This window comes from Sus scrofa, chromosome 1 (genome assembly GCF_000003025.6).
Source record: "Sus scrofa isolate TJ Tabasco breed Duroc chromosome 1, Sscrofa11.1, whole genome shotgun sequence".
NCBI classification, from domain to species: domain Eukaryota; kingdom Metazoa; phylum Chordata; class Mammalia; order Artiodactyla; family Suidae; genus Sus; species Sus scrofa.
Window position 1 is genome coordinate 261,246,470 of NC_010443.5, and position 10,729 is coordinate 261,257,198.

The 10,729-nt window shown below is 41.1% G+C and overlaps 1 protein-coding gene across 1 annotated transcript in view; it reads right to left on the bottom strand.

The window, feature by feature from the left end:
- RAB14 (RAB14, member RAS oncogene family) overlaps positions 1 to 10,444 on the bottom strand; it is a 28,802-nt gene extending 18,358 nt beyond the window's left edge. Inside the window, exon 1 of the mRNA XM_005660403.3 lies at positions 10,087 to 10,444. The gene's annotated coding sequence lies outside the window, so the exon portion shown is untranslated. The remainder of the gene's footprint in view (positions 1 to 10,086) is intronic.

Here is a 10,729-nt window from a genome sequence, read left to right on the forward strand (position 1 = left end):
GCAGTGACCCAAAGCAGCTGCAGTGACAATGCCAGATCCTTAACCCACTGCACGACAAAAGAACTCCCAAACAAGGAAATCTTTATAAATTTATGTTAAATATCATCATTATAAATAGTCTACTCCTACTAAGGCCCCTATCCCCATTAACTGATCAAGTAAATTACTAATGGTCTGTTTGGAACTCTGATTTTTTACAATAGAATGTTATAAAAAGTGACCACCAACATAAACACAAAATAACCTTTTTATCCTACTTGAAAAATCATCCCTTAGCATAGCGTCCAAAGAAAGAGCAATCATACTATGTCTAAACCAAATAAATGTAAGAATTAGAAATCACATGAAACTGTTGTTCTTTTTTTTTTTTTTTTTTGTCTTTTGTCTTTTTAGGGCCACACCTGCAGCATATGGAGGTTCCCAGACTAGGGGTCTAATTGGAGCTGTAGCTGCCAGCCTACACCACAGCCACAGCAACGAGAGATCCGAGCCACCTCTGCAACCTACACCACAGCTCATGGCAACGGTGGATCCTTAACCCACTGAGCGAGGCCAGGAATCACAACCGAGTTCTCGTGGACTCTTGTCACATTCATTTCCACTGAGCAACAACGGGAACTCTGAAACTGTTGTTCTTACAGATTAAAAAAAATTACTGACAATTTCATATGGCTTTACCTAATATAAGATTTGAAGATTAACAACATACTAAATGCCTGCTACATATTATTCTAGGAGCCAAGAGAAATAGTGACATAAAACACTACTTGTAGTTGCAAATTTTTGAAGTTTATGTACTGGAAGATATTTCAAAAGATCAAAGTCCATCCATTACTTACCCTCAGAAAAGCCAATCTAAAGAATTCTAATTTCTTCCCTACTTTTTAATAACTTAAAAAATAATTCTCCAATTTATTCAAATGAATGCCTTGAATGCGTCAGACACAGTGCAGGGTGCTGGAGAAACAAGAAGTGAATTCTAATACTGGTAATAACTTACAATAAAATTTATTCCCCAATAAAACAGAAAGAAAATGTTTATTCTCAAAGCAGTTTTCAGCTTAAGGAAAGATAAAAATTCTTTATAAAGGTTTAACCCCATTTTAAAAATTTTGCCTTCTAGGAGTTCCTGTCATGGCACAGCGGAAATGAATCCAACTAGGAACCATGAGGTTGCATGTTCAATCCTTGGCCTAGCTCAGTGGGTTAAGGATCCGGCATTGCCGTGAGCTGTGGTGTAGGTTGCAGACTCTGTGGTGTAGGCTGCAGATCTGGCGTTGCTGTGGCATAGGCCAGCAGCTGTAGCTTCAATCAGACCCCTAGCCTGGGAACCTCCATATGCTGTGAGTACGGCCCTAAAAAAAATTTGCTCTCTAGTATTTTTTTTAACTAGTTTTTACTGTTTTGGCCAACTGTCACATACACAAACCAGACATTTAATATCACTGGGGAAATATATTTACTGAAATTAACACCTTACTATAAGTCATACTTCAAACAAAATTTCTATGTAATAAAGTTTAACCTGTAGAAAAAGAACATATTTAAAATAAGTGAATTACTGTTATCAGAGAAGAGGAAGTTGTTAATTACAATAAATTATTAGAGAAGCATTTCATTCAATACAGTCTTCTCACTTAGCAGTATGAATTATAATCAACAAAAGTAGGACATGTAACATTTATAATGTCTTCGACACCACAGAAAACTCCCTTAATTTCTTTCAGGAAAGGAAGTTTTTCTAGTTAAACTAACTCTGATTCTGAATATCATACAAATTTGATTCCCTTTTTCCAGAAAGAGAGGACTCAAATTTTTAAGAATGCACTTGGTCCTGAGGCTCAAATTGATCTGTATTATTCATCAGATCTCTGAACCAGATCCTAAAGACAAGGGAAAAAAGTCGTATCTCACAGTTAAAATGATATTTAGGAGTTTCCATTGTGGAACAGCGGAAACGAATCTGACTAGGAACCATGAGGTTTTGGGTTCCATCTCTGGCCTCAGCCTCACTCAGTGGGTTATGATCTGGCATTGCCATGGCTGTGGTGTAGGCTGGAGGCTGTGGCTCTGATTTGACCCCTAGCCTGGGAATCTCCGTATGCCACAAGAGCGGACCTTAAAAAAAAAAAAAAAGATATTTAAAGATTACTAATTTCTTCTTGGGCTGCATTCCTCCCAGGCTCTTCTCTCCTAATTAATTTTTAACTCCTGTTAAACTTCTTTTTCCCCATTCAAACTTGGGGAAAAGTTAACTATTTAGTCACCTCTAAATTACTGTTACTCCTAAGCTCTCCCACTTTTCATTTTCCTATTCCCTTTCCCTCTTCTAACTGAAAGTTGTAGCTGTTACATACTTTATTTCCCTTCATTTTGTTACGTTAAAATAATGGCCTCTAACAATTCCAATTTCCACTTGAAATGCTCTAAAAGCTAATCATGAAATTATAAACCAATCCTAGTTGTACTAATTTGTGTTCTTGCAAATGCTTGTATCACGGAAGCATTCATTAATTAAATATGTACTGAGATGACTAATTTTGAAGAAATATTTTCAATTACCAAGCATTAATTAGTATAAACTGTTTCTAAATAAGAATGAGTGATCAGAGTTCCCACTGTGGCACATCAGAAACGAATCCGACTAGGAACCGTGAGGTTGCAGGTTCAATTCCTGGACTTGGTCAGTGGGTTAAGGATCCAGTGTTGCCGCGAACTGTGGTGTAGGTCGAAGACGCGGCTCGGATATGGTGTTGCTGTGGCTCTGGCGTAGGCTGGTGGCTACAGCTCCGATTGGACCCCTAGCCTGGGAACCTCCATATGCCGCGGGAGCGGCCCAAGAAATGGCAAAAAGACAAAAAAAAAAAAAAAAAGGAATGATCGATATTTTAGATTGAATACCAGCACCTTGTCTCCACCTCACCATACAATTTTCTGGTTCAAGTTTCTTAAAAATTATTAACAAAAATCCTAATAAGTAGAGTCAAAGGAAAACTACTCTTAGTAATTTCAGCAGACAGGAAGGCAAAAATATCTAGGATTGTAGCCAGTAACACAACAGGCCCTCCTTTTCTTATTCTAAAATAAGATACTAGCTGGGTTTAAATGGACTCCTATAGTTTATCGACATCATTCACTCAAAATTATGTGTTTGCAGTAGAACCATGTTCAAGTGGCTCCTTTTAAATATTAACTAAACTTAATACTGTTTTAACAAAGGATTTCTCAACCTCCTTTTTTTTTTTTTTTTTTTTTTTTAAATTTTGTGGCCCCGTCCAGACACATGGAAGTTCCCCAGTTAGGAACTGAATTTGAGCCACAGCTGTGACCTATGCCACAGCTGCAGAAACAACCGGACCCTTTAACCCATTGTGCTGGGCCACAGATCAAACCTACGCCTCCACAGCAACTGGAGTCACTGCAGTTGGATTTTTAACCCACTGTGCCTGTGCCATGACAGGAACTCCTCAACCTCATTTCTTGAACATGAAACATACCAATATTAAGGTGAGGAATATATTTTTAACTAGCTCTGGAAGGTGGAAAAAGTTTCTCCACTATTACTTAAGGGTGCTTCTGCTTTACTTACTTTGAAAACTCAAAAATGGGGGGGAGGGGGGAGGGAGAGCAAGAAATGTTGGTCCAGTTCAAACAGTGAAAACAGGAGTCCACTCAATACAACACCCACTAACTTAAAAATCTTGGTAATATTCTGTAATTTGTGCACAGCAGCTACTGGTGTGAATAAAATGCACTTTGTCCCATGTTTTACAAAAAAAAATTTGAATAAAATTCACATAGAAATAAAATCTCCCTTAATACCTTTTTCTTAAAGAAAAGAGTTCTACATTCAAACAAGCATCATTAAATATATTATAAAGAATTTGTAAACTAATTGCCATTTACTGGGCACTTAACGTATGCCAGGCAATGTGCTAAACACTTTACATGCAGTTTCATTTAATCCTCACTACTACCGCTATAAAATAGTGACTATTACTTTACAGATAATGAAAGACCCAATAGATAATATGCCCATGTCACACAGCTAAGTGTTCAACCTATGACTGGTTTGACAGCAAAGAACCAACTCTTAATCACTGTACTATCTGATCTCCTCCACAGTTATGAGATGCACCATGAAACTACACAGTGGTATTTTGAGACACAATCTTCCCAGTTCATTCGCTGGGTTCTAACTTAATATTCTGAATAAGCAGGATGCACTGTGATAAGAAGAGTAGATATGGATAAATGATAATACTAGTAATAACAATTCATATTCTATCTACTTAACAAAAAAGTTTCTGAAGGGAACTAACATTTGAGAGTAAACCATGTGATGATTTGCACTATCTTCCCCTATACGCTCTTATATAATCCTTACAACTCTGTGGAGTCATTAACATTATGTCCATGTAAAAACTGAAGAAACTTAAGTTTGAGGAAATTCATCAATTTGGCTGATTAACAAGGACAGTAAATGGCAGAGGTGGAACTTGAACCAAGGCCTGATTCCCAAGAATATGATTTTCTTTCTTTCTTTCTTTTTTTTGGTCTTTTTGCCATTTCTTGGGCCACTCCTGTGGCACATGCAGGTTCCCAGGCTAGGGGTCTAATCGGAGCTGTAGCCACCAGCCTACACCAGAGCCACAGCAACGCAGGATCCGAGCCGCGTCTGTGACCTACACCACAGCTCACAGCAACGCTGGATCATTAACCCACTGAGCAAGGGCAGGGATCGAACCCGCAACCTCATGGTTCCTAGTCGGATTCGCTAACCACTGCGCCATGACGGGAACTCCCGTGATTTTCTCTATCTAAAGTAGCATATCAACAGCATATATATGTAGGTTAATAAAATAAAAGCAAAAAATAAAAATCAGAGAAAGATGGAGGATAATACTAAAAGTTTTGGAGTTCCCTGGTGGCACAGTGAGTTAAGGACCCAGCATAGTCTCTGTTGTAGCATGGATTTGATCCCTAGCATGTGACTTCTGCATGCTGCAGGCACAGACAAAAAGAAGAAAAAAAAAGGTACTAAAAGTTATGAGGTAATAGTTTTACTATCAGTCCATGTAAAATTTAGTTCTAACTTCCTGGCTGTCAAGAAGAATGTTTACTAAATGCATATTAAATACTAATAACTGTTGGGTGGTCCTGTTTAAAAATTAACTTAGCTTAATGATGCTTTAACAAAGGATTTCTCCACCTCATCTCTTTAATACGAAACATATTACTTTTAAAGTGACAAATATATTTAAAATGGGATAAGCTATTGCATGAAACTCTGCAACATGCTTTTTTCACTTAACAGTATCATGGATATACTTCCAGACAAATACATATAAGAGCTAAATGGTTACTAAATGCACATTAAACACTAATCATTGTTGTGCCAAAATAGAATAACATTGTCTCTATATACTGAATCAGACATCTTCCACATAAAACTATACATATAAATGACTAGCTCTGAAATGTACAGATACAGATGTGAAGGTAGACATTTTCATATGCTCTGCTTGGGGGAATCTGAAAGACCACATTTTAGGGAAGTAATCAGTATGTCTTAAAATCTTAAAAACAATCCAAATCACCCTTTGGCCAAGCAACTCACTTAGAAGTAGCCTACAAAAACAAAAACATCAGTCCACAGGTTACAGGTACAAATGCATTTAATGCATCATTTCTACAGCAAAAAAACCTGGAAAAAAATCTATACCTTTGTCAACAGGGAAATGACTGAATAAAGTACACCCATACTATGAAATAATATGCATTTAGTTTAAAAACCATTTAGACATACATATTAACCTGGAAATAATATTCATGATTTTATTTTTTTTATTTTATTTTTTATTTTTTGTCTTTTTGCCTTTTCTAGGGCCGCCCCCACGGCATACGGAGGTTCCCAGGCTAGGGGTTTAATTGGAGCTGTAGCTGCTGGCCTACGCCAGAGCCTCAGCAACTAGGGATCCGAGCCACATCTGCAACCTACACCACAGCTCATGGCAACGCCAGATCCTTAACCCACTGAGCAAGGACCAGGGATCGAACCCGCAACCTCATGGTTCCTAGTTGGATTCGTTAACCACTGTGCCGCAACGGGAACGCCAATACCCATGATTTTAAATGGAAAAAAAAAAACATGTAGAGTTTTATGAAATAGCATACCCCATTTTTTAACCATATACACACATTGAATCCTACATGCATTCAATATGGAAGGATACACACCAAATTGTGAAAAATGAGTACATGGGCTGAGAGGGAAAAAAAGGGGGGAAATTACTAACTTTCTTTGTATATCTGTATGCTGACACTAAGCATATACTCTATTCATTGGTAATTCTCTAAAACATTAAAAGTAGAGAAAACAAAGGGGTATTAAATATTTTAAAACACTTTTATATATTTCTAATACAAACAAGAATAAACAAAGAAAAACCAAAAATCCCTTTCATAACATTTCCAACATTACTTCCACATTTACCAGTAATATAGGGAACATTATATCAAGTCACTCATGTGATCAGACTCAAAAAAAGAACAATAAAAACCCCAATAATTGAGGGTATTTTTTTCATTTTTTTTTTTTAATGGCATGACTCTTTACTGTGTTGACTTATGCACTATGTCTGACTAATCCTTTCACAACTGCTACATAGCTATTTTATTCTACACTTAGAACATAAGATGTTACTGTGTAATTTTTGCATAACTGATTCAAGACAACAAAGGAAAAAAACAACCCCCAAATATTCCAGGGGATTTAAATTCTGATCCTTATTGTTAAGATTAATTACTAAATTTTTTAACATGCAAAACACTGTTAAAAAACACCTGAGCCAAAATAGACCACTTTTGTGATTCCAATATAAAAATATATTTTAATTATCTACTAAGCGCAAAGATTTACACCAGGCTTTGACAATACAATAAGTGTGTGTGTGTGTGTGTGTGTGTGTGTGTGTGTGTGTGTGTGTCTCAACACGTGTGCGTGCATCTCAGGAACATCCCCCTTCATGGAACTCAAGAAGAGAAGCATTTTGGTTTGTTTACAAGCCCACTTGATTTGTCAATTAAGTGAACACAAAACTTTGGTAGTTAATTATACCAATCTAATCAAGTGAGTGGTCAGTTTCCTTTCTTCAACAGTGATGTAACCTCTGAAAATAATTCACTCATTTCTGAGACCTGCTTAAAAAAAAAACCTCATTTTTAAGAGATATTTTATGTTGCAGTTTTACATAAATTAAAGTGATAAGAGGAGTTCCCTTCGTGGCTCAGTGGTTAACGGATCCAACTAGGAACCATGAGGTTGAGGGTTCGATTCCTGGCATTGCTCAGTGGGTTAGGGATCTGGTGTTGCCGTGAGGTGTAGGTTGAAGACAAGGCTCGGATCCCGCGTTGCTGTGGCTCTGGCGTACGCTGGCGGCTACAGCTCCAATTCGACCCCTAGCCTGGGATCCTCCATATGCCGCGGGAGTGGCCCAAGAAATGGCAAAAAAGACCAAAAAAAAAGTGATAAGAAAAAAAACTTGGATTCCTTTATGTGTCAAGAGAAAGACAAAACTTTCCAGCTAATTATGTCACGCCATGAATAAAGCACTCTAATACAGTACTGCAAAAGCACTCTAATACTGCACTGCACCTCTGTCCTAAGAAGAAAAGTACTTAGGAAAACAAAACTAGATTAAAACTCTGTACTTACTATTAGAGTTTAAAGGATTACCAATAGTAAAAAATTTACTGATGAAATGATGTTTGAGATTTGCTTCAAAATAATTTGGTGGAGAGGGGACAGGTGCATATAGATAAAACAAGACTGACACTGTTGACACTGGCTGATGCGTAAATGAAGGCTCAATACACTACTCTATTTTGTATATGTTTAAAATCGTCTAGAACAAAAAATACTTTTTTGAAAGTATAGTATCTTTGACACCTCTATTAGTTCAATGCTGTTTCCAGGGATGCTCAGCATTTTTAATCAATAAAAAAGCTTTAAGCCTTTCAAAAAAAAAACTCCTCTCAATAGCCTTAGTTTGAAAATACCTCATTTGCTTTAACCAAAAGTTTCCTGTATTTGTACTATATCTTATTAAAATTATGCAAAAATATTTAATACTGATAAAAATCAGTTGTAAGATTCTATGCATGGCTGAAGTATACAACTATAAAGCTTAACATGAAATATAAAAAACAAAAACTTTTAAAAATGTTAGCTTTAGCAATTTTTTAGGTTATTGAAATCTAAAGGTTTTGCATCTTTACAATAACTGCCATTTACTGAGTGCCTAATATATGCCAGCCACTTCATAAGCCATCTCTAATCCTAAAAACTAATTCATATTACAGATAAGGAAAACAGACCAGAGAGAAGATACATCCATGGTCATATACTATTAAAGAGAAAGCTAAGACAAAGGCCTGGGTCTAACTCTACCGTTCTCCAAAGCCATGCTCCCCTCACTTACTCAACAAATACTAAAAACACACAATATGCCTGTCACTGTTAGAGACAATGGAGCACTTACTATATTCCCAACAATGTGCTAAAGGTTTTAAATCCCATTTCATCTTCACAACTCTAAAATGTAGGTAGTTAGCCCTTGTATAGATAAGAACACTGAGTCTGAAAGGTTAAGTAACTTGATTAAAGTCACTTGTCTAGGTAGTGGCAGTAACTGGAGTGGGAACCCTCCAAAACTCCTAACCACCACAAATCTCAAGTCATGACCAAGAAAAAGGGTGTAAGCAGAACTCTGAAGAAAAATTTGGGGAAGTCTTGAGGAAGGAGGAGTGAGAGATGGGTTGTTGCAAGGTCAAATGTGTTCTCAATAACCACATCTAAATTAAAAAAAGGTAGTTGTGACAGTATTGAAGTGAGCTGTAAACTTTGCAAGACTTCAAATCTGAACTCTGACACTTGGCTCTGGGACCACCAGGAAAGCATCTGCCCTCTGGACACCCCAGCTTCTTCTTCAAATATAAAATGGAAATCTTGCCATCTCTCCTCTGGGGTTATGAGAGTTAGGAATGGCAGTTGACTGCAGTGGCTGACACGACAGAGTGGGTTATAAAAGAGTAATCAGCTGTCTTCCAATGCAAACACAGGAACAAAAGGAATTAAGTTGTAGCTACATTTCAAATAGTTATGTCTATCATCTTGGCCTAACTTGAGTTTGCAGGTACCATCATTTACCAGCCACATCGCAACTTCAAGCCTCAGTTTCCTCAACTTGTGAGATGCAGACACTCTACCAAGGGCTAATGTGAAGCAAGATAAACCTGTAGGAAGACGCCTAAGTAAGTGTCTGGCACACTGTCAGGTGCAAACCACCAAAACACGTCTGTTCCGCCTTCTTTTCTTAAATTCTAGAAATGCTAAAACTTTTTATCTTCGTTATTTCTAGACGGTACCTGGGATCGGGGCCACACAGAATGCCACAGACCTTACAGGACTTTACTCAAACAGGAACCTCGCCTGCAGGGACCCCCAGACCCCTGCCCAGTCCGAGTCCAAGACAGTCTAACCACATCGACAAGGGCGCCGGAACCGGTCCAAGATGCCGGCGCGACTGCGGGCTGCTGCCTTTTGTGCTCGGGGGACAGACGCGGCCTATGGGCCGGGGGAGGCCACGTCCTGGGCTCGTGGGCTGCAGGGCGGCGCGGCTCGCGCGGAGAAACTCGGCGGGGGAGGTCGGGACTGCCGAGTGCGGCGGCAAGGAGACGGGGCCCGCGGGAGGTGCGGGTCGGCCCAGGCCGGCCAAGGAGGCGGGGAAGGCGAGGCCGAACACACCCTTCCCCACGCCTCGCCCCGGAGCCCTGGGCTGGGCGGGGAGGACGCGGGGCTGCGGCGGGCGCCGCGCGGGGACACGCTCGCCCCCGCACGGAGTCCTGTCAGGCCCGGCGCCGCGGCGCCCACCGCCGACCCCGGGCTCGCTGCGGCCTCACACAGCCTGCCCGGCGGCGCCGCCCGCCCGCGGCCCGGGCCCGCCGTGATCCCCACCCCCGGCCCCCGGGAGAGCCCGGCGAGGAGGCCCCGGCCGGCCCGACACTGCGGAAGGCCTGGGTTACCTGGGGGTTGCTGGTGGCTGGGCAGCTTTCCGGGCGGGAGGGGGGCGTCAGGTCGAGGAAGAGGAGGGCGGGCGCAGCAGGAGAGGGGCGGAAGCGGTAGGCCAAGGGCCCGGCAAGTAGCGGGCTGGCCGAGGAGTTGCAGACGTGCGGGCGGCAGTGGCGGTAGCAGCGGCGACTGCTCCTGCAGCTCCCTCAGGATCTTCCTCGGGCAGGTCCAAGATGGCGGCGCTCCCTGCACAGGGTTTCCTGTCACCCTCGCAATGGGTCGGACCACAAAAGAAGGGGGGAGGAGGATGCGCGCGCAGCTGGAGGAGCCCGGAAGAAGGTGGCCGGGGCCGGGCCTGCTGGCCACGCCCCTTCCTCAGTCCGCCCCTCTGGGCTCGTCACGACGCTGCCCGAAGGGGCGGAGGAAAGTGCTTATGCGCCAGCGCAGCGCGTGGCTTCCCCTCCTGGGGAAGGTACTGCGCACGTTCGCGGAGAACGTGCTGAGATGCGTCTGGATCTTGCCGAACTTGGGCTTGTGGCTCTGGAGATTTTTTTACTATTTTTAATACCGGTGAATGCAGTTTACTAGAGACTTACCGTACACAGGCCAATGTGCTAAGCACACACTTACTGTATTCATTCAACATGTATGTATTAA